This window comes from Nannospalax galili, unplaced genomic scaffold, assembly GCF_000622305.1.
Source record: "Nannospalax galili isolate Female #2095 unplaced genomic scaffold, S.galili_v1.0 scaffold589, whole genome shotgun sequence".
NCBI classification, from domain to species: Eukaryota; Metazoa; Chordata; class Mammalia; order Rodentia; family Spalacidae; genus Nannospalax; species Nannospalax galili.
Window position 1 is genome coordinate 4,022,547 of NW_008360324.1, and position 5,226 is coordinate 4,027,772.

General features: G+C 42.2%; 1 protein-coding gene across 2 annotated transcripts in view; it reads right to left on the reverse strand.

Moving 5' to 3' along the window:
• Kcna1 (potassium voltage-gated channel subfamily A member 1) overlaps positions 1 to 5,226 on the reverse strand; it is a 118,551-nt gene that overhangs the window by 108,535 nt on the left and 4,790 nt on the right. The gene's annotated exons all lie outside the window — the stretch shown is intronic.

Consider the following 5,226-nt stretch of genomic DNA (forward strand, 5'->3'; position numbering starts at 1 on the left):
ACACACACACACACATACACACACACACAATCTTTCCCGCAAAGCTGAAAAATACTTTTCCAATTCAAAGCCATTTTGGTGAGTATAACTAAAGATGCCATTCCCTTTAGATACATTTCTTCTTTCCTTTTCAAAGTTAGATCCCTCTAGCACTTTCACAGGTCAAATTCCAAAGGCCTCTACCTGTGAACCTTACTAAAACCAATCTGTGAGTTCAAACCCAGGGACCTCTTTGGACAGTAGCAACAGTCCACCAGCTCCAAAGGAAATGAAGCCATTTTTTGACTTCTGCTTTAAATCCTAGTGTCATTTAAAGAGACCCCAAAGCAGAGGATATGAGCACAGGGCCCCCAAAAGACTAGTTAAACAAGAGACAAAGAACCAGTCAAGGGATTCCATGATAAGATCCTTAAAAATTATCTTTAATCGATGCCAAATATGAACAGATCATAAAGAGACAGAAGCAAGTAAAATTGCATAGATGAAAACTATGCGCATCATTAGGGTCTTGATTCATAACATTCAATGTCCTCGACCTGACGTGGTAAACAGTTAGGGCAGGGGAAGTGCAGGGGAGGGGAGAATGAGACGCACCCTTAACTCAAGGGGTAAGCAGCTGGCAAAGTAGGGAAATAAAACAAAGCTTCATCAGCTTCAATGGTTTGTTGTCCTGAGGGTGCACTTGGAATTAATACTACTCAGTTTTTTATTTTAGCTTCAGCAATACTTTCTCTTTAATGCTAGAGGTATGTCCCAGAGTCCACGTGGCCCACTTATGACTGCTGTACAAACAGTCCCCAAATAGTGCACTAAAGGGAAGAAAAGGACTTCTGCAAGCTTGGGGAGGGGGAGACATCCTGACGGATTCTGCAAGGGTTTCATGTCTTTCTTTCCTTATACCGTTTCTTCCTCTGTGATTTTAGTATGAAATTTTCTAGATCCTTTGAAGTCTTGCATCATAAAATTCCTAATAAGATGCTAAATGAAAGTCACTATGACTAGGGTTAATCTTCTCAAAGCAAATAGTCCTGAAGCCAGCAGGGCCTAACCCTCAATATATGTACTAGTCCACAAGCAATGAGGCTACCCTTTGATACCAAGACTTCCAGCCTTACGTCTATACCCTGAATGAATTTGCACAGTGACCCAAGGTAATGGAATAGTTTTGGTTAACAGTTCAGCTCCTGCTTGCTTCTTTACAAAAGTGATAAGTAATGTACATTCCTTGAAGATTTACCTGAGTCATGCTACACGTCTGCATATACCCTGAAGTCCCATGCTATAAATATAAGTACCAGCATGCCACACTGTAGGTGAGAAGCCACCTCCTGAGATCACAGTTGAACTTAGCTTGTGTCTGCTCTTCCAATTCTGGTTTGTTTGTCTTCTTAAAATGAACATAAACATCCAAAGGTTTCACTCTTGCTTGGAAAAGGCTGGAAGATAACGTGGTTGTTTGGCAGTTTATAGTCTTTCTAACAATTTTATACTATGGATGGTTACCACCCACCAATTCTCACCACTCCCAGGAATAAGTCATTCCTGGAAGAAAATGGGGAATTGCCTTCTGCTAATGTTCTCTGTCTACTTTCTGTTCAATCCAATCTACCAAACAAGGAATTAAATTTTAAAGTTGCTAAAGACCATGTGTTTTTAGTCTCCTATATTAAGAATAAGGGTTGGAAACTATTTTTACCGATTCTTGTAGACACTAATTTGAAAAACTTGTAACTAAAACCAACATGAAGAAGGTCCTTAATGGGCTGAACCTACTTTCTACTTAAAGAAATGTATTTCTCCATTACCACTCACAAGCTTCTTTTTGTTTTAGTCTCAAGTGAATCAAGATCGTGGTCCCCCTGTGCTTCAGTTCCACCATCGTGGAATCTAAACCTCCCATACAATTCCATTTGAGAGAAACGACTGCCCATTGGCCAAAATGAGGGAGAAAAACTTGACCTGATTTTCTGGACTAATCCACAAACACACTCCTGGTGAACTGATTTCACTGAGCTTCAGAATTCAAGTCTCAAAGGGGAGTAAGGTGAGGGGTATGCACAGATGGGAAAGGGGGGGGGATGCAAAAACAAAACCAAACAAAAAAAACCTTTCCTAACTATATTCTGTCTTCTGGAAATCTGAGGACAGAGAAAATTAATATCTTTGGTCTCTCTGATTCAGATCACTTGAAGTGAGCTAAACACTTCAGAGATTCTGGAATGGCTAACAGCCCCAGGGTGGCCGAACCCTTCCATTGGTCCCCTATTGAACTAGGGCCCTACGCGCTGAAAGAGTTGGGCTATGGCTATCAGCACATCAGAAGTCTTCTCCTTCGAGAGAAAACAAGCATTCAGGACATGAGCTATCAAAGCTCAATACCTAAGGAGGGGATGCAAAGGCCAAAAGCCCAATAAAATAAATCTGAAGAAGTAGATCAAATGATAGGCATTCCTTAATAGGCAGTTTTGTTAAGTGCACCTTCAGGTCTACAAAAACATCTCAACACAGCACAGTGCGGGGGGTAAAAGCTTGGTCAAAGGTCGCATGCCTATGCTACACAGATAATCCCTGTACTCTGTATCACTGAGTTCATAACAATGAGCTATAGATGGATAACCAGCATCCATTTCCCCAATCAACCCCAAATTCATAACAACAGCACATCCCCAACCTCAGACAGACCATTTCACCTCATGCAGCACTTTTTCCTGTAACACATACAGAAGACTCAACCAATTCATAGCATAACTACAAGAGATGGGCCAAGCGTTCAGGGGCTGGCAGATCAGTCCTGGTCCCACTGTCTCATCCTCTAACCCATCCATCCCATAGTACTGAGTGGATTATTGCTGTTGACAGAGTGCAGTGTTTCAAGTTCTAGCGTGTCCTAGACCTCAGAGTCGAAAGAAAAGATCAAGGTATCCCTGGAGATTGGGGGAGGAGTTGGCTTTTATTCCCCAGCTGGAGACATTTAAGCAAGTCGAAGAGGGAAAGATAGTAATGATGATTTAAGGTTCAAATGCAGAGCAAAGCAGCACACGGAAGGGTTTGAGGCCCTAGAGTCAGAGGCTGGGAAGTTCTCGATCCCTCGTCTTCCAAGATGTGTGTTGTGTTCATCTTAAAGACTCAACAAAGTTTCACAGAAAACAAAAATATCCACATTCTTTCAACTGAGTCAGACAGCCTGGATGTCATCGTAGGATCTTGATTGATTACCTCACTCACAATTTGAAGACTGGGTGGAGGGGGAAAGGGCTGGAAGTACCAGGGAAGATTCCAGAAGAAGCTGTGCAAGAGTGTAAGGCAAACAGCAGCCACATGCTAAGAGCAGAACGATTCCTCACTCTGTGTTCTTAAGAAGAATGTAAGCTCCTCTCCATTGCTGGATAGCTGCTGGGCTCCAGAGCCTGTGCCGTACGGCGATCTTTCAGCCGGACATAAGGTCTCCACTGTTCTCTGGGCTCAGTGGCTGGGACAGCAACAGTCAGATGTTTAGCCAGCAAAGTGACCTCCAGGTGGGAAAATCATAGGAGACATCTGGAGACGGGTGGTCAAAGGACAGGTCTAGGAATGGTCACTATGAACTAAGTGTTGCCATGTCCACAATGATGCCCCCAAAGATCAGACTATCAGAGATCTGCAAAGTGCTGTAACTGACAGAGGGAGACAAAGAGCCTAAGGAATGTGCCAGGGGAACCACACTGGATCTGAGGGAGCTTTGTGTATCCAGAGTGGCCCTCCAAATCCCCAAAAAGTTTCTCTCAGCTTCTGGTAGAGAAGAGGAAAAAAGCAGGTTCACAGTTCATGTCCAGTCCAAAGATGGGTCTCAGTTCATATCCAGAGTCAGGCTGCCACGGGGACCAAGTCCAGTGGATGGCCAGAGAGGTGCTGCTTTGCGCTCTCCTCTCCTCAGCTGAGGGTGGTATGATCTTCTCACAGTGGTGAAGTGAGAGAGTGAGGATGGAAAAAAACAAACAAACAAACAAACAAACCAAAAAGCAAAATGGCTGTGCCCCAACCCTTCCTCCCTTTTGTTAAATAACTTCCCAGCTGAGTTATGGAGGCACTTTCTGCAGTTCACTGTGGGTACAGGATAAAGGCACTAAGCAACTATTAAATCAATTGGTTGAGTTTCTTCAGGGAGCCTCAAGGGGAGGGCTGAAGTCTCTATAGACTTCAAATCATGACTGCAAAAAGAAATCAGCTCTGCTCTGGATGCAGAAAGAGATAAACATTATCACTTACATCCTAAGAATGCACCAAAAAACATGCATATTGCACCTTTTTTGTTTTGCTTGTGTTCATGTTCAGCTAGAAAGAATGCTTGTCTTAGGTGTTATTATATATACCTTGATGACTTCTTTTTCCACAGTTTCCCTTTAAAGGATGGGCATATTGGTCCTCTCTCTGCCTACACCTGCACAGAAGCTTGAATTTTCCCTGAGCAAAAGCAGGAAAATTGACGGAGTGTTTCCCCAGCCCCCACCCCCCATTGTTTCTTTTGGGCCTTTCATCCCACAGACTTGTAATTTTTAGTATTTTTTTTAATTTTTTTCTTACTGAAATCATGCAGTCATTAAGTGAAGGTACATCTTAATCAAATAGGCCATAATGCTGAATAAGAGAACATGCTTTGAGCTCCAGAAAGTTATTGTTCCCATCTGACTAATGTATGAACTTAAATACAGGACTTTATTTTCTAATAAAAGAGTTAATGAATAACAGAGTGCACTTTGGGTGACTGTAAATGAAAAGGGCCTATATTTAGAAGAATCAATTTCAAAGTAAGCTTATTCCCTATTGCCTGGGTTAACTTTCTCAGCATGCGATTATAAAATAAATGTTATCGGATTCAAACATGCTTAACAGTTAACTCTTGTGCTCTCTTGCAGTAAGGAAGGGAAGGGTTTGCATCCAGTTCTGAAGGCCAGGGGTCAGAGTGCAGGATTGGTGAGAAAAGAGACCTATATTTGGCTCATCTGCAGTTGAGAGAATTTAGCAGCCCTACAGATGAATCAATTCATTTAATTCAGTTACCTTTTTTCCTAGAGAATAGACTGGATTGAAGAATGGGGAAAATGGAAAATCCCTAGAGATCAGAACAGTATGAGATTTATAAGGTGCTTTGTGAACCAGTCTTCATTATTCAGATTCTATCCACCTTGTAATATGCAGTTCCATTGATCAGAATCATAGCATTTGTTCACTGCCCACTGAGACCGATAA